This window comes from Hyperoodon ampullatus (genome assembly GCF_949752795.1).
Source record: "Hyperoodon ampullatus genome assembly, chromosome: 11".
Classification (NCBI taxonomy): Eukaryota; Metazoa; Chordata; class Mammalia; order Artiodactyla; family Ziphiidae; genus Hyperoodon; species Hyperoodon ampullatus.
Genome location: NC_136924.1, coordinates 41,317,915 through 41,337,448, shown reverse-complemented (window position 1 = coordinate 41,337,448; position 19,534 = coordinate 41,317,915). Strand labels below are relative to the sequence as shown.

Below are 19,534 nucleotides of genomic sequence, written 5' to 3'. Positions count from 1 at the left end.
CAGAGCTTGTAGAAACTGAGAAAAGACCAACAATCCAACAGAAAAATGGATAAAATACATGAACATAAATGGCACAGAAAAAAAGAAATGCGGATGGACTGCAGAGATATCAGAATCTGCTCAACTGTGCTCCTAATAAGATGCAGGCAAATTATGATACCATTTCTCAGCTGCCAGAAGGGCAAATCATCACGTGTGACAACACATGCTGCTGGTAAGGTGACAGGAAACGGCACCCTCAGACACTGCTGGAGTGAATGTGAAGTAGCACGATCCCTATGGTAGGGAACTGGACAATACGTAGCAAAATCACATGTGTTATTTACTCTTTGACCCAGTAATCCCATTTCTAGGATCAAAAATACAGTGTCACATGGAATTATGTTTGTACAAGGTTATTTACTTCAGCACAGCTTATATTTTTATAAGACTTCTATTGAGGTATAATTCACATACCATAAAACTCACCCATTTATATACAATTCAGTGGATTTTAGCATATTCCCAAAGTTGTCTCACTATCACCACTATCTTGGAACATTTTCATTACCCCAAGAAGAGTTTTTAAGCTCCATTCCCATCAGCAGTCAGTCCTATTTCTTCCTCTCTCCAACCCTTAGCAACTACTAACCCACTTTCTGTATCTATGGGTTTGCCTATTCTGGGCGTTTCATACACATGGACTCATTCAGTATGTGACTGGCTTCTTTAACTTATCGTAATGCTTCCAAGGTTCATCTATGTTGAAGCATGTATCAGCATGCTGAATAATAATATTCTAATGTCTGCATATGTATTTTAGTTTCCATTCATCCACTGACACACATTTGAATTGTTTCAAACTTTTGGCTATTATGATAATGCTGTTACAATCATTCATGTACCTATTTTTGAATGGATATATGTATTCAATTCTCTGGCTATATACCAAGGAGTGGAATTGTTTAGTCATATGGTAACTCTATATTTAACATTTTGAGTAACTGCTTAACTGTTTTTCAAAGTGGCTGTACCATCTTACATTCCACCAGCAATGTATGAGGGTTCTAATTTCTTTACCTCCTTGATAACACTGTCTTTTATTTTAGCCACCCTAGTGGACGTGAAGTGGTACGTCATTGTGGTTTTGATGTGCATTGCTCTGATGAGTAATGATGTTGAATGTAGCACAATTTATAAGAAAAAATCCTGTAAACAACTCAAGCATCCATCAATACAGGCCCGTTGAATAAACAATGATCACTAATGTAATGCTATGGAGAGATCAGGATAGAATGGTAAGTGAAAAAAGCAGAGTGCAGAATAGGATTATATGTGAACCCTTTGTGTAATAAAGGAGGAGGAACAGATGATTTTTTATATTAAAAAAAATGAAGGGTTCAATAAAAAACTAATAATGGTTATTTACAGAGCAAAGCAGAGACTGAAGTGGACAAAACAGGAACAGAGATGAGACCTCTGTGAATGTACCCCATCATACAATTCTGACTTTGGGATCCTGTATATGTTTTATGAACTTTTTGAAATTAAGTTTATAATACATGTTAACTAGACTTACTGTGGTGATTATTTCACCATATATACAAATACTGAATCATTATGTTGTACACCTGAAATTAACATACTGTTATATGTCGATTACAGCTCAATTTTGAAGAAATGAATTTATAAAGTTATGAAAACAGAAGATGGAAACGAATTAATCCAACAACATGTGAAACAAAGACAATTATTTCACAGAACTGAAACAGTATTTTGATGGGACGTCCCCAGGGAGCTGTGTTCTGAGCTCAGATGGAACTGCAGTCCCACAGCTGCATGAGGTCGTCTCAGCACCATTAACACTGGGATTGGCATTCTGAACCCTTATTCCTAGATTTAGTTTAAAGAACATGGGTAATTTATGTCATTAGGAACCAAGATTTTTAGCATAAGAAAGAAGTATCAAATCAAAGTAGTTTACATTTAAATTAGAAATACTAGCATGAACTCATGATACATTTTTCTCTTTTCTTTCTAAAAAATGTTTACTTCCTAGTTGTTTACTGAAAAGGCACAGAAGCAAAGACAAGCCAGTAGCAATGAACATTCCCAGCATGACTTAAGGATTCTGAACACCACGGTCCAACTGAAAGAAACCAGATCTCCAGTTGGCTGTGATACACAGACTTGCTAAAGGCAGGAAAGAAGAGAAGAAATCTAATTCCTATAAATTTCCCGAGGCACTGGAAGGTGGTTAATGAGCTGCTATTTAACAGACATCCAGCATCTACCAGGCAATGACAGACACTTAAATGATTTCCCTTAATTCTGACAATGCCAGGGTAAGTATTACTGGTTCCATTTTACAGAAAAAGAAACTGAGGCTCAAAAGTTAGGTACCCTCCCCATGGTCATTTAACTAATAAGTGCTTTTCAAAGTGAGGTCTGGAGAGCACTGTCAGTCTGCAAGAAAGTGTGTCAAAGAGTGAGAAACTGTGCCAGCAATTTAACATACTTATGCGATGTTTGCTGAATCTTATAATAAAATTTAGGCTTTAATTTTCTATGTCTTAAAAAAATTTTTTTTTCTAGTAATTAATTTATATTATCTTTTTTTTTTACAACTTTATTGGGGTACAATTGCTTCATAATGGTGTATTAGTTTCTGCTTTATAACAAAGTGAATCAGTTATACATATACATCTGTTCCCATATCCCTTCCCTCTTGCGTCTCCCACCCTCCCACCCTCCCTATCCCTCCCCTCCAGGCGGCCACTAAGCACTGAGCTGATCTCCCTGTGCTATGCGGCTGCTTCCCACTAGCTAGCTATTTTACGTTTGGTAGTGTATATATGTCCATGCCACTCTCTCACTTTGTCACAGCTTACCCTTCCCCCTCCCCATATCCTCAAGTCCATTCTCAAGTAGGTCTGTGTCTTTATTCCTGTTTTACCCCTAGGTTCTTCATGACATTTTTTCCCTTAAATTCCATATATATGTGTTAGCATACGGTATTTGTCTTTCTCTTTCTGACTTACTTCACTCTGTATGACAGACTCTAGGTCTATCCACCTCATTACAAATAGCTCAATTTCGTTTCTTTTTATGGCTGAGTAATATTCCATTGTATATATGTGCCACATCTTCTTTATCCATTCATCCGATGATGGACACTTAGGTTGTTTCCATCTCCGGGCTATTGTAAATTGAGCTGCAATGAACATTTTGGTAGATGACTCTTTTTGAATTATGGTTTTCTCAGGGTATATGCCCAGTAGTGGGATTGCTGGGTCATATGGTAGTTCTATTTGTAGTTTTTTAAGGAACCTCCATACTGTTCTCCATAGTGGCTGTACCAATTCACATTCCCACCAGCAGTGCAAGAGTGTTCCCTTTTCTCTTTTATAAACATATTGGTCCAGGATGGTTTGGGGGAAAGATAGCTAGTTCTTCATCACAGACAGTCTGAGAAGCTTTGGCATGGAGGGTTAGCCCAATACTGAGGGTTGGACCTCATGTTTTTGAGAGGCACAGAGGGAAATTTTATGGCCAAACTGGTAGTGGCCCCACCTGAGACTGTATCCAAAGCTTCTCCATGCAACCCTCACACCCCAACTTGTCCAATAATCGGCCCTGCACCCACCCACAGGATGAGGGTGCTAACAGTGAAGCCTGCAAATGGGAGAGTAGGGCTCCTACCACATGAACTTGTCTCGGGGTGAAGTGGAGAGACCCAGGACAGGAGCCATGCCTGCTGCCCAGCACAGACAGCCAGAACAGCCGCGGACCCTCACCAGCTTCATGCGAACGTGTGATCTAGACCCTCCTGGAATGTGGGTGCATCTCCACACCAGAGGAGCTGGGTGTTTGATGTAGCTAGGGGACCACATAGCATGGGGCTCTCAGGGAAGCCCTCCCTGCAGAGGTGACCTTTAGCTTGCAGTGAGAAGAACGAACAGGAATTAAACACAGAAATAAAGGGGCTGTGGAGAACGCTCTGAGCAGGGGTTAGAGTACACGTAAGAGCTGGGGGATCAGAAGGAACATGGGGTGTTCCAGGAACCGGGAGGCGGCAGCGCAGGGATGAAGAGCGAGGGCTGCACAGCCAGCGCTGGGGGCAGAGTCTGGCCCTACAGCACTTCTGAGATGGTGGCTTTGGGCAAGTCACTTACCCTCTAAGACTTAGTTTTCTCCCCTGTCAAATGGGGATGACAGGACCTACTTCACAGGGTGACTGTGAGAATGGCATGGATTACTGTGCTGACTAGCACTCAGTGAAGACTCAATACAGGGCCACAGGGGTGACGGCGTAGTTGGCAATTTCGTGCTGTGAACTGGACGAAGTTCAGTTGGCTGGGGCAAGGAGTTCAGGGCTGGCTCCCGAGAAAAGCATGAGGAAAACTGGAGGATAACTTCCATAAAGCCGAGTCACAATTCGACTGTGTATGAGGCAAAATTGTAAATTTATTTTCAAAAACCACTTTTTTTTGGTAAGTGAGAAAGTATTAAGGATCTCTTATTCACTGCAAGAAAAACATCTCGTTTTCGGTGTGGGGAGGAGACTTCTCAGATATGTTAAATGGGTAAGGAAATAAAATCACAGGCTAAAAACTGACATTTTAAAGCAGGCAGTAAGGGTGAATTAAAGAGTCCTTGAAAATCATGGTTACACTAGAGCCATGCCTGAACTGAGGGTCTGCTTTCCTAGATAAATACTTCTTACTCACACCACTGCATTATGAAATGATATTAGATAATTTTTTATAGAAATGCATTAAATGTTGATAACATAAGTGAACTATTCTAGACAAGGACAGCAGTGGCATCATGACAAACACGCAATATACACTGAAGAGTGAACACAGGTTACGGTCACTGGGAAAAGAATCCCAGGATGCAACACCTCCAGCAGGAGTGACTGAGGCTCCGTGTCATCACCAAGCTCAAGTTCTACAAGTTCCTGCTGCCACTGAGCTGCAGTATGGAGCTCCTGTCAGGAGAGGGGGAAACAATTAGGAAACTAACAAGTTTACTTCTGTTCGCACTTCATAGAACAAGGAAGTTGTTTGTTTCTTTACCTAACATGTTGGGAACTGATTCTAGACCCATCATGAATGAGTCACAAGTTGTAGCTCCCTAGCAAGGAGCCAAGCTCAGTCAATGCTTTCACGATGTAACACATCTCAACAAGACAGTAAGTCTGACTTAAACAAACTAACATTTAGCCTCTGGAAATAGAGTTGTAAATAGCAGGACAACTCACTGATTTGCTAACTGTTCTCTCCCACCGAAGCCAATAATAATCTCAGAGAATGCACCCTGCAAAGTGTGTGGGCCCAACCTGAATTAATATCTAAGCTTCTTTAGGAAAATGTGTTAGGTTGACCAAAAAACAGAGCCTCAGTTATCCTGTCTGCTCTCACACTGAACGCTAAACACAAAAATAAAAAAAAACCTGAAGAAAGACAAGAGCACAGTACCAATGCAGGACTGAATCTCCTATTTAAACGCCCCATAAGTCAACGTAACTAACATGTGGTGAAAATGTGTTCATAACATAGCGCCTCAAAACAAACGCACACACACAAAGATGAGCAGAGTCCTGTGCTGAAGCGAGCACACAACCAACATGGGTGTGGCAATGCTCGGACAAGGCTCTGATCTACAGATGAAGCCATTCTCAGAGGCGTGACAGCAACTCTGAAGGCTGGAAGCCCGAGGGGATGGAGGCGGGTGCTGGATGAGGTGCACCATCTTGTATGAGATGTGGGTGTGCCCGCCCACGGGGTGAGACCAATTACCATCCCAAGCACACAGAGGAAAGACGGATACTTTTGGAGGCAGACAGACCTACGAGAGAATCCAGCTCAGCCCTCTAGCTGCGTAACCTGTGGAGGGTTCTGAGCTTCACGAACTCTAGATTCTCTTATGTGTAACAAGAGAGTGGTGCCCACTTCACAGGGTTGAAGTAAGGATTACGCAGGAAAGCGTTCAGCACAGCACCTAGCACACAGTAAGGACACAGGAAATGGCAGCAGTTTGCAATATTATTTTCACTGGGTTTTGAGGTTCTATAGGATTCCTTCCGTACTTGAAAAGGGCTGGACGTGGTAATGCTTCACAGAGCACAAGCTGTTGTTCAGCAAAGTTTGAAATATATAAACACACATTTCTGCAATCAGGAAATCTGGTAGGTACAGGTTGCTCTAAGTTTATGCTTTTCCTGACTGTCTCATGAACTGGGTACACCTCTGGTTACTAATTTCCATCCATACTCCTCTGCTGGCTTTCGCCTTCCACAATCAACTCTAAGTCTCACAAAAATAAGTATTGCTTATCTCTGTGTTGCATTTATTTCCACGGTGTTCTGTGCAGCTTACTACTAGGCATTTCATGATTGAGCTGCTATGCCAGAGGAACAATTAAGGATGTTACTCAAGAAGCAACAAGAAAGCACATGACCTGCATTTCACAGACAATCTTTCTCTAGGACTCAGAGCAAAAGCTTAGGCCAGAGGTTCACAACCTTGACTCCACATTAGAATCACTTGGGGAGATTTCGAAAACAACCAATGCCGTGGTCCCAACCCCAGAACACATCAATCAGAACCTCTGGGAGCAAAGCCTGGACATCAGTGTCTTAGACAAACTCTTCGGGTGATTCCGACATGCAGTGAGTTGTGAACTCCTGATTTACGCAAAGTCCAAGAGCACCTATTGAGGCAAACAAAGTCTGAGATCTACTGCAAACCCTGAAAGAACTCCTAAAACAGAAGACACTGTCCTTCACACTTTCCCCTGGGGTGCTCTGTTTTCTTTACTTATGAAATAAACTTTGTTGAGATGTAATTTACACACAGGGGACTGCAATTGCACCTGTGCAACCACAGACAAATCAGGATAGAGAACATTTCCGTCACCCCAGAGAGTTCCTGTGCACCTCTATAATCACTGCTTTAGTAACCATCCATCTGCTTCCTGTCACTAGAGGTAGATCTTGTCTGTTCTATACTATAATATGAATAAGACCACATCAAAAGAACTCTTTTTCAATGTTTTTGAGATTCATCCATGTTGTTACATGTATCGGTAGTTTATTTTATTTCTGATTATGAATATGCCATTTATTTATCCACATGTTGATGGACAGTTTTAGCTGTAAGGAATAGAGGTGCTATGAACACTATGTGTTCATGTCTTCTTGTGGACACGTGTTTTCATTTCTCCTGGGGTGATGTCTAAGAGCGGAATTGCCGGGTCATTATTATTATTATTATTATTTTTGCGGTACGCAGGCCTCTCCCGTTGCGAAGCACAGGCTCCGGACGTGCAGGCTCAGCGGCCATGGCTCACGGGCCCAGCCGCTCCGCGGCATGTGGTATCTTCCCAGACCAGGGCACAAACCCGTGTCCCCTGCATCGGCAGGCGGACTCTCAACCACTGCACCACCAGGGAAGCCCTTGCTGGGTCATTTTTTAAGTGTATGTTCAACTTTATAGGAACTGCCAAACTATTTTCCACCATGATTGTACCATTTTACATTCCCTCCAACAATGTAACTGAGTGACCCTGGATCCTTAACAACGCTTGGTACTGTCAGACTTTTTAGGTGACATCATATTGTGGGTTTTGTTTACATTTCTGTGATGACTGATGTGTAGCATCCTTTCAGGTGCTTATGGGCCATTTCTGTATCTTCTTTTATGAGGTGTTGTTCAAATATTTTGCCCATTTTACTACCTGGGCTACTCTTTCTTGTTGAGTTGTAGGAGTTCTTCACATAATTTGGATACGGGTGAGTCCTATGCCAGATACAAGCACTGTGGATATTTTCTCCTAGTCTGTGACTTGCCTTTTCAGTTTCTTAATAATGTATTTCAAAGAGTATAACTTTTAAATTTAGGTGAAGAACAATTTATCAAAATATTTTTCATGATTAGCGCTCTTTGTGTCCTAAGAAATTATGGCTTTCTTCAACACATCCACAATGTTTTCTTCTATAGGTTTTATAACTCTAGCTTTCATATTTCCATTATAAATCAACTTTTGAGTTTGGTGCAAGATAAAGGTCAAGGTTCTTCTTTTTCCCCCATAAGGATGTACAATTGTTCCAATACCATTTGTTGAAAAGACTAGCTTTTCCCCATTCACTCTATATTTGGACTCTATTTTATATTGGACTTTCTATACATCTACCTATATTTATGCCAACACTACGCTGCTTTAATTAGCCTACTAGTAAGTCATAATAGAAGAAGCACAGTCCTCTAACTTTGTTTTTTGAAATTGCTTTGGCTATTGTATTAGTGTCCTAAGGCTGCTGTAACAAAATACCAGAAACCGAGTGGCTTAAATAACAAAATTTATTCTCTCACAATTCTGGAGGCTAGAAGTCTGAGATCAAGGTGTTGGCAGGATTGGTTCCTTCTAAGGGCTATGAAGGAGAATCTGTTCCATGCCTCACTCTGAACATCTGGTGGTTTGCTGACCACCTTTGATGTTCTTTGGCTAGTAGATCTCTGCCTTCATCTTCACATGGCTTCTTCCTCTTCTTCTTCTTTATTGAATTATACCTGACTTACAATATTGTGTTAGTTTCAGATATACAGAAAAGTGATGTGGTTCTCTATTTTTCAGATTCTTTTCCATTACAGGTTATTACAAAATATTGAATTTACTTCCCTGTGCTATATAGTAAATCCTTATTGTTTATCTATTTTATATATAGTACTTTGTACCTGCTAATCCCAAACTCCTAATTTATCACACCCCCCGCCCTGCTTTCCCCTTTGGTAACCAAAAGGTTTTTTTCTGTCTACGAGTCTGTTTCTGTTCTGTAAATAAATTCATTTGTATTATTTTTTGGATTCCACATATACATGTTATCATATAATATGTCTTTCTCTGCCTGACTTACTTAGTATGATAATCCCTAGGTCCAGCCATGTTGCTTCAAATGGCAATATTTCATTCTTTTTTATGGCTGAGTAATATTCCATTGTATATATATGCCACATCTTCTTATCCATTCATCTGTTAATGGACACTTAGGTTGCTTCCACGTCTTAGCTATTGTGAATACTGCTGCTATGAACACTAGGGTGCATGTATCTTTTCAAATTAGAGTTTTCATCTTTTCTGGATATATGCCCAGGAGTGGGATTGCTGGATCATATGGTAATTCTATTTTTAGTTTTTTAAGGAACCTCCATACTGGTTTCCACAGTGGCTACACCCATTTATATTCCCACCAACAGTGGAGGAGGGTTCCCTTTTCTTCAGCACTTATTATTTGTAGACTTTGTGATGACAGACATTCTGACTGGTGTGAGGTGATACCTCGATGCAGTTTTGATTTGCATTTCTCTAATAATTAGAGATGCGGAGCATCTTTTCATGTGCCTATTGACCATCTGTATACAGTCTTCTTTGGAGAAAAGTCTATTTAGGTCTTCTGCCCATCTTTTAATAGGGTTGTTTTTTTGATATTGAGTTGTATGAACTGTCTGTATATTTTGGAAATTAAGCCCTTGTCAGTCAAATCGCTTGCAAATGTTTTCTCCCAGTAGGGAGGTTGTCTTTTCTTTTTGTTTATGGTTTCCTTTGCTGTGCCAAAGGAAACGTTTATACATTTGATTATATGTTTATATGTTTGATTAGGTCTCACTTGTTTATTTTTGCTTTTATTTCTTTTGTCTTGGGAGACTGACCTAAGAAAACATTACCACAATTTTACTGAGATTTCTTTTATGGTCCAGTGTATGGTCTGCCTTGGTGAATGTTCCATGTGTATTGTAAAGAGTATGTATTCAGCTGCTGGGTGCAGGGCTCTATAAACTTTAATTGGTCAAGTTCATTGATCAGTGTTCAAGTTTTTGTATTACTCCTGAGTTTCTCCTTGTTCTAGAATTTACTAAGAGTGCTGAAATCTTCAATTATTATTATAGATCTATTTCTCCTTTCAGTTCTGCCAGTTTTTGCTTAATGTATTTGAAGTTCTACTATTTGCAATGTATGTTCATGTTTTTATGTCTTCTTGATGAGCTGATCCTTCAATCATTATGAAATATTCCTCTGTATATCTCAAGTCTATTTTGTCTGACATTAATATAGCCACTCCACCTTTTTTATGTGTTTGCATGGTATATCATTTTCATTCTTTCATTTTTAACGTATCTTCATCTTTATATTCAAAGTGTGTTTCTTGTAGTTAACATATAACTGAGTTTTGCTTTAAAAAAATCCAGTCTAACAGTCTCTGTCTTTTAATTGGAATATATAAGCCATTTAGTTTTAATGTACTTATCAATATAGTTGTGTTTAAGTATATCATTCTGACATTTGTTTTCTTTTTATCCTAAATGTACTTTGTGCCCTTTTTCCTCTTACCCTGACTTCCTTTAGGCTGAGTATTTTTAAATATTCCATCTTTTTCCCTCCACTATTGGCTTATTAACTAACACTCTTTCCTTTATTTTTTTTAAAGTGGTTGTTCTAGGGTTTAGAATATGGATCTTTAACTTTTATAGTCTATCTACAAATAATATTATACTATTTCACATAAATGTAAGAATCTTACAACTGTATACATCACTTGACATTTGGGCAACTGCTCTCACACGTTTTACTTCTATATACGTTATAAACCTCCAAATACATTGCTATTATGATTGCTTCAAAGAGCTGATGATATTTTTTAAAAATTAAAAATTGAAGATAAAGGTATTTTATTCTTACTCACATATTTAGTTTTTCCAGTATTTTTGATTTCTTTGTATAGAATCAGGTTTCCAGCTGGTACCATTTTCCTTCACCTGGTACAACACCCTCCAACATTTCCTATAGCACAGTTCTGCTGACAACAAATTCTCTCAACTTTTGTTTGTCTGGAAATGTCTTTATTTTGCCCTCATTTTTGAAGTATATTTTGGCTGGATATATAATTCTAGTTTTCTTTTAGTATTTTAAAGATGTCATTCCTTTGATTCCTGTTTTGCATTATTTCTGGAGCGAAGCCTGCTAATCACTCTTATCTTTGTTCCTCTTGACTGACAGGCAAAAGTCAGTGAATTAGAGAGGAAGGAGACACAGAAATGATGAACCAAAACCAAAACCTGGCTCACTGTAAACATTAATAGAATGGAAAAGTTCCAGAAAGACTGATGAAGGAAAAAAGAGAGATATCTATTTAAAAAGAATAGAATGAAAAGAGAGAAACAGATATAGAAAACATAGATAAAATAATAAAATATTATGAATTTTATGGAAAAAAATAGAAAATCTAGATGAAATGGATATTTCTGAGAAAAACTGACACAATAAATAGAAAGCCTGAAAAGGTCAATACTTTAAATATTTAAATTCAAATAATTTAAAGATATGAAAATACCAAAGACTCACTGACAAAAATAGTCAAAGACCCAAACAGCTGTTCAAGTAAGTACCATCAAATTTTTAAGGAACAGGTAATCTATTATGTATGTAAGTTATTCAAAAACAATAAAAAAAAAAAACAAGGGAAGGCTTCCCAATTCATTTTATGAGGCTATTGTGGCTTGATTCTAAAAGCAGGATTAAGACAGACCAGTATAAGAAAAACAACAGGCCTATTTATGAACATACACCACTTCCCAAGACAACCTCACCCAAAATTCCTGGAAATAATATTAGATTAATTAAACATACCTTAAAAATTCATCATCATCTTAATGTTGATCAGAAAATCTACAAGGCAATTATCCTCATTAACGTACTAATAATTATCTCAATATCACAGAAAAAGCATCAGATAATGCTTAGCACCTATTTTTTTAATTCTCAGAAAACTAGAAAACTATTTTAACTTGCAAATGGCTTGTGTCAGAAACCTACAGCAAATATCATACCTAAGAGAAAATTTAGAGAGATTCCCAAGACCAGAAAAATCACAAGGATACTGTCTTCTTACTCTGATGTAGAAATATAAACTGAATGGCATACTGCAGTTGTGAAAGGTCTTTGGAGCACTCTGTCTCTAGAAAACAAAGAGGGGTTAGAATGGTGTGAAAAAGTGGTTCAGTCTCAGGACTGCCTGGTGGTGCAGTGGCTAAGGCTCCTCGCTCCCAATGCAGGGGCCCGGGCTCCACCCCTGCTCGGGGAACTAGATCCCACATGCATGCCGCAACTAAGGAGCCTGGAGTCGCAACTAAGGAGCCCGCGAGCCGCAACTAGGGAACCCGCCTGCCGCAACTAAGACCCGGTACAACCAGAAAAAAAGAAAAAAAAAAAAAGTGGTTCAGTCTTACTACCAGAACGGAAGCAGTGGATGAAGAGAAAACAAAAGAAAGCAACAGCAGATTTAGATTAAGGAAAAGTAATTTTGTTTACTTGGGGAGGGGGGGTTGGGGAGAGCAACAGTTAAAATCATAAAGGACAGATTACCCAGATATAAAGTGGGAAATAATCATCTAGACAGTCAGGATAAAAAGATCTAAAGGGAACTGAAAATGTACCTAGTCCTAACTGCTCCTAAGCTGACTTTTAGAAGAGGGATCGGTACTTTAGCTGCTACTAGAACAGAAACTGTGACTGGAGCCCTACAAAACCCAGGAGAGGGTGCTGGGAGAAGCATGCTTCTGGCTCCCTGGAATTACTCACACAAAGGAGAGCAGGACCCAGGAAATTAGTGAGGAGACTGCTCCCAAATGTCACAGGCCACTAACTGTCACAGACTAACCGAAATGCTGGTGAAACAGAAACTAAGATGTTCTACATCCACCGCTTTCCCATAGCTATCACAGACTTTCCGCTACTTGACAACAAACACTAACTGCTGGTTTCTACGGTCCAGGTAACGATTAGAAGACTGGGAATTGGCTTGTTTCCTGACTTTGGTGTGTGTGGGGAGCCAGTACATGATAAGCCTGTACCCTGTTAACACTTTTTAGAAGTGAGGCATATCAGAGATTTAGTATTGGGGTTCATGAAACCCCAAGACACCAACCCCGGCTGCAGCTGTTAAAAGAATCCTGACCCCATGCAGGCGTCAAGAGCCCCTCCAGCTGGGATTAAGCAGAATAAGAAATTGGGAGGATGCATTTCGGACTTTAATTTCTTTGAATTTTAACTCACATGGGCAGAGAATTTGACTTTAATGTCTTTGGACTTTAATTTAAAATGAAATGTAATCTTTGGATTTTAGTATCTCCCTGGGAATTTGATAATGAGATAGAATTAATATTCAAATATAGAGTATCTCCTGTGGGCATTTTATTATTACAGTGAATTTAGGCCTTTCACTGGAGTCCCTTAATATGGAATGAATTTTCTGCCTTGAGGTCAAAGTGATTTTGGAGTTAATTTGATTCATGTATTGGTCTGACCCACTTAAGAGTCTTCTGGGGCAAAATCTCTACTCCCTACCAGAAGTCCAGGAGAAAAAAAGGAGTATGGTTGGTATAGACAAGAGTGGCCTTACAGAGGTGGGAGCAGAAAGGTCCTGGCAAACTTAAGCTTCTCTCCAAAGAAAGGACACACCTCTGGCCCAATACATTAGCAGAGTAACAACAAAAGCAAACAAGAATGCTGGGAGGTGCAGAAGATTCTTCTCTCTTTATGCTGTGGAGAGGGCTGAATTAACGTAATATTCCTTGGCTTCTCGAGGCCCGTGACTGGCTCCTTCCCAGGGTAGTGACAATCAGATTACTGAGTCTGGTTGTATTAGGTCCACAGTATAGACAACAGCTACTTATTTGATAGTCTGATTCTTTCATTAGACACTGGGGTTTTCAACTGCATGAAGCAGCTTTCATTCATTCTTGCATCCCTTGCCTTGTCCTTAGATGTCAATTTGCTGAAAAAAATACATGTGTGTGAAGGAGGCAAAACAGCTTTTAGGCCTGATCCCATCCACGTCCATTAGTATACAGGTAATCAGGGTCCCTCTGCTCATGAAACATAACAGACAGAGGCAGACAGATGGACAGCTACATGAGAGGGAGAGAGTGCATGGGTAAGAAATAAGTAAACAAATTAAAAAATATGTTTACAGATTATGATAATTCCTAATGATCAACTAGAGAGTGGCAGAGGGGGCAGCATCTCAGAAAGGGTGACTTTTCTACAAGATGGTGACATGTGAACTGAGACCTGTGCCATAAATATGGGGCAGATGCTCAAAGATTTCGAGGGAACCAGAAGTACACCAACTCACGGGTGAAAAGAGTTGAGCACAACTGACTTATGGAAAGGAAGCCGGCATGGCTGTGTGCAGAGAGATGGTAAAATGGTAGGAGATGAGGATGGAGAGGAAGGAGTAAGACCCTATGGAGTGGTGGCTCCTCTGCAGTCCCTGGAGCAGTAATATAAATGTCACCTGGGCCCTTGTTCTTGTTCTTTTTTTTTTTAACATCTTTATTGGAGTGTAATTGCTTTACAACGGTGTGTTAGTTTCTGCTTTATAACAAAGTGAATCAGTTATACGTATCTCTTCCCTCTTGCGTCTCCCTCCCTCCCACCCTCCCTATCCCACCGCTCTAGGTGGTCACAAACCACTTAGCTGATCTCCCTGTGCTATGCAGCTGCTTCCCACTAGCTAGCTCTTTTATGTTTGGTAGTGTATATATGTCCATGCCTCTCTCTCACTTTCTCACAGCTTACCCTTCCCCCTCCCCATATCCTCAAGTCCATTCTGTGTCTTTATTCCCATCTTACCCCTAGGTTCTTCATGACTCTTTTTTTTTTTCCTTAGATTCCATATATATGTGTTAGGATATGGTATTTATTTTTCTCTTTTTGACTTACTTCACTCTGTATGGCAGACTCTAGGCCCTTGTTCTTTAGAAACGCAAATCATCAGGTCCCACCCCAGACTTACAGAACGGGGAAACTCTGCGGTTAGGGCTCAGCAGACAGTGTTTTTGCTTTTGTTTTTGTTTTTTTGGCGGCACGCGGGCCTCTCACTGTTGTGGCCTCTCCCGTTGCGGACGCGCAGGCTCAGCGGCCATGGCTCACGGGCCCAGCCGCTCCGCGGCACGTGGGATCTTCCCGGACCCGGGCACGAACCCATGTCCCCTGCATCGGCAGGCGGACTCTCAACCACTGCGCCACCAGGGAAGCCCTGTTTGTTTTTGTTTTACAACTGAAGTATAATTGACCTACAATACTGTGATAGTTCTGGGTGCACAACACAGTGATTCGATATTTCTCTACATTATAAAATGATCACGATAAGTCTAGTTACTATCTGCCACCATACAAAGTTATTATAATATTATTGACTGTATTCCCATGCTGTACATTTCATCCCCATGCATCATTTACTTTGTAACTGGAAGTTCGTACCTCTTGGTCTCCCTCAACTATTTCACTCATTCCTCCACCTCCCTCTCCTCTGGCAACCACCTGTTTGTTCTATCTACGATTCTGTTTTTGTTTTATTATGTTTGTTCATTTGTTTTGTTTTTTAGATTCCACACCTAAGTGAAATCATACAATATTTGTCTTTCTCAGATTTACTTCACTTAGTATACTACCCTCTATGTCCATCCATCTCGTTGCAATGGCAAGATTTTACTCTTTTTTACGGCTGAGTAATATTTCTCTCTCTCTCTCTCCCCCCCCGCCCCGTGTATGTGTATGTGTGTGTATGTGTGTGTGTGTGTGTGTGCGTGTGTGTATGACACCTTCTTTACCCATTCATCTATCGACAGACATAAACTGCAGACAAGGTTGCAGACATTGTTTTAACCAGCCTTTCAGACGATATGATGCACTAAACTTTAAGAATCACTGGTACAGAGCAGTGCTTCTCAGTCCTTACTGTGGATCTGAAATCACTTGGGGAACTTTTAAATCTAGCAATGCCTTCGTCCCTCCTCATGTCAACTTAATCTGAATCTTGGGGGTGAAGGTCCAGGCATATATACATCTATGCATGTGTGTACTTTATAAGTTCCCAGGGTGATTCAGCAGGGTAAAATATAGTCCTGAAGGTCAGGAAAATAATTTAATTTTTTTCTAAGTGTAAAATGAGCCACTGAAGATTTTATGCAGGTGAATGAAACAATCCAATTTGGATTTTAAAAAAGATGACCCCCTGGGCTTCCCTGGTGGCGCAGTGGTTGAGGGTCCGCCTGCTGATGCAGGGGACGCGGGTTCGTGCCCCGGTCCAGGAAGATCCCACATGCCGCGGAGCGGCTGGGCCCGTGAGCCATGGCCACTGAGCCTGCGCGTCCGGAGCCTGTGCTCCGCAACGGGAGAGGCCACAGCAGTGAGAGGCCCGCGTACCGCAAAAGAAAAAAAAAAAAGAAAAAAAAAGATGACCCCTGACTGCCATATAAAGAACTGTGGGGAAGGAGTAAGAGTGGTGCCAGGATGGCCCATTCGGAAGTACTGCAGAAGACAAATCAAAAGGTGATGCAGGCTAGGACTTCCGTGGGGGCAGCAGGGACAGGAAGAATCAGGCTGACAGGAGATATATTTTAAAGGTAAACCGGACAGAAATTGCTTTCTAGAATGGTGGTTGGTAAGAGAAAGATGACTCAAAGATTCTAAGTTTCTGCTGAGCTGGATGGGGGTGGTGTCATTTACTGAGATAGAGGAGAAAGGACGTGGGGAGGAGCTGGGGGAACTGCGAGCACAATGTGGGACAGGTTAGGGGTGAGGTGCCTGGAGCGGCCAAGGAAACGTCAGCAGTTACATCCTCTATGTTTCACATACAGAGAATGTGAGCAGTCCTGTATCCTATCGTGGAGCCTAGGGGTCAGGTCTGGGCTTGAGAGGTACTTTGGGGTCATCTGCACACAGATGGTCTTTGAGGCCTGGGAACTGGGTCTCCCAGGGGGGTGGGTACAGACAGCTAAGGGCAAATGTAAGCACTCATTCCCAATGGATTAATTTGTAAGCATTATGAACTTTTTTTTCCTGGAAGGAGATAACCAGTAACTGAAAATGCACAGTGCTAAGATTTCCTTTAAAAGTTAAAGTGATCATCAGGTTATCTGCCCACTGATAATTTTTCAGGGTAACTTCTTTTAGAAGCTTATTTCCACGGGGGGTGGGGTGGGATGAAATGGGAGGTTGGGATTGACATCTATACACTAATATGTATAAAATAGGTAAGTAATAAGAACCTGCTGTATAAAAAAATTTTTTGAAGGATTTCATTATATTGCTATAAACAAAAATATAATAAAACATGCTGCAATTATCTTTAAAAAAAAAGAAAGCTTACTTCCAAAACAAATTATACTGCTGACTGTGAAATATACAAATTTCTTATCTTGTTCTGTTAAAATTACATAGTATTCATAGTATACATACACTAAAATATTTAAATCCCAACCTACTCATTTTGTCCCAGTCTGAGCCACGAGAAGACCAAAGACAAATTTGATGAGAAGTTCAACTTCAAGAAGACTGATGTCCGGACAGAATTCCCATGAAGTGAGTCTATCGAGTGCCCAAGGTAAGAAGCTGTCAGTCCTCGGAATGCAAGCTGGGAGGTGGGAGGGAAAGCACCAGTGCAGGGCTGAGAGGGCCATGGCAGGGAGGCAGCGAGGGCCGAGGTGCCCAGACTTGTTCAGAGACTGCAGCCCACAGCTAACCCTGCCCGCCCCCAGACACTGCAAGGCTGAACACTCTAGAAAAGAAGAGCACATGAAAAAGAAAAGCATGTAACAGCTGTTACAGCAGGTATAATCAGAAAAGGGTTCAGAGAGAAGAGTGATACCGCAGTTCCACAGTGAAGCCCAATGAGGTACAGCAGCAGTGCTCTGAAAGCATGTATGGAAAAACAAAGAAGCTGTTCAAGAACAGTAATACTGAGACTCTTAAAATGTCCAGAAGTACAAAGAACAATGTGATTAAAAAAAAATATTTTTTAAGTTCAACCATCAAATTCCAGGAAGATTAACAACTCACTTTTCTTCGGCAAACATCTGCATCTGAATTCAGTGCAATTTTCTCATGAATTCTTCACCCAGCAGATAAAATCTTTGTTTAAATAATGAATGAAATTAACTGGTTTTAAAGAAGCTTACTGTATTCTGCTTACAAGACTGAAAGAAGAGCAATTGTTTTAAGTGAGAAGGAAGTGCCACACACGTGGTGGAAACTCAGTAACTATCTAGTGAACGAATGCTAAAGCACAGAAAGCATCTGCTTCCACACTGACCAGTTACGAAGCAACCAGAAACCTTAGGGCTGGACGTCAGAAAGGTATTTTCAACTGATTTGGAACATAAGACATCTCCAAGTGTTTGGTCCAGGAGAATGAGGGTCAGAGGCTGATAAGGAGGCCCCTCCAGCAGGACGGCGCCCCTCCCTTGGCACAGCACTGCCCCAACTCCCAGACCCTGTGACCTGACAGGGGCGATGGCAGGAGAGCGGGAGCAGGACCCAAGCACTGCCACCCTCTCCGCTACGTGAACTTGGATGAGTCACCTTGGCCTCATGTGGAAGACAGGCAAAAAGCTCTCCTACAAAGTGTCATCAAGTAGGTGGTGAGAAAAGAGTGTCTTGCACAACAGCTGGCTTCTAGGAAGTGCTCAAGAAAATGCTAGACATGGAACATCGTCTTCTTTATTTATCCTCCTACTTATGGCATTTTTGTTGCATTCTTTGTAAAGAACTTCAGACTAGCTGAAGAATGAGGAAAAAAAAGTATAAGCACAGTGTTATTTTTCCATTACTGGAGTTTAAGCAAAACGTCAAAAGCTGACCAGTGAAATATGTGAAGAGCTAGATGAGAGACCTCTGTTTTTAAGCAGAAGCAGGGGAAAACATGAATCGAGAAATGCATTTCTGTCTAACGTACTTGAGTGCACGTGACTTCAAGCTCCACTCCATTTAGCAGCCTCCTCACAGTACACAAGACACGACTCGAGAAAGCAGTCATACTAGAAAGGGATCGGAAAACCGTGTCAGTGGCAGAGAAAACAAAGCAGCTCAGAAAAGTTGTTTTGGCACATGTGCGCTAACACGCACAGCTACGTTTGGAACAAAAATAACCCATAGAGCGAGTTTTTTAAAATATGCATTCCACCTCTGCTACTTGGGGTATAATTCCTACCCATAACGCATCGTCTACCATGTCACACTTCAGTGCCTGAACAAACAGAATTCTGTCCTGAACACATTCAGTTTTTAATTTTTAACCCAGAGACAGAATCTCAACTGCTCCTTGTATTAAGATGAGCTCCTTGCCATAAATAAATATAGCCTCGGAAACTGTTTATCAACTGGCCAATTGTGTTTAAAAAAAAAAAAAAGACTTGCTGAGAGCTTGAGCCTCCAGCCAGTGTTGGGAGTCTGGGAGTCACTGTACATATTGGCACAGAGCAGCACACATCGACGTACACATCGGCACAGATCCACCCTTGGAAGGAGTATCAAGAGTGAGTAAGAACAGCTCTGAGAACAGAAGGGGGGGGCCCCTGCTTTGAGGTGTTCGGCCTCTGGGCACAGGCAGGCATGAAGCCCACAGGTGAACTGGCGGGCACGGGGGGCGGCCAACATCCTGCCCTTCTCTCCCGCCTGCCAACCGTGAATCCTGACTGACTGGCTGACACCG

At 41.0% G+C, this 19,534-nt stretch overlaps 1 protein-coding gene across 1 annotated transcript in view; it reads right to left on the bottom strand.

Annotated features, from left to right (window-relative positions):
- ATXN10 (ataxin 10) overlaps window positions 1-19,534 on the bottom strand; it is a gene marked incomplete at its 5' end in the record, with an annotated part of 159,811 nt that overhangs the window by 32,714 nt on the left and 107,563 nt on the right. The window lies entirely within an intron of this gene.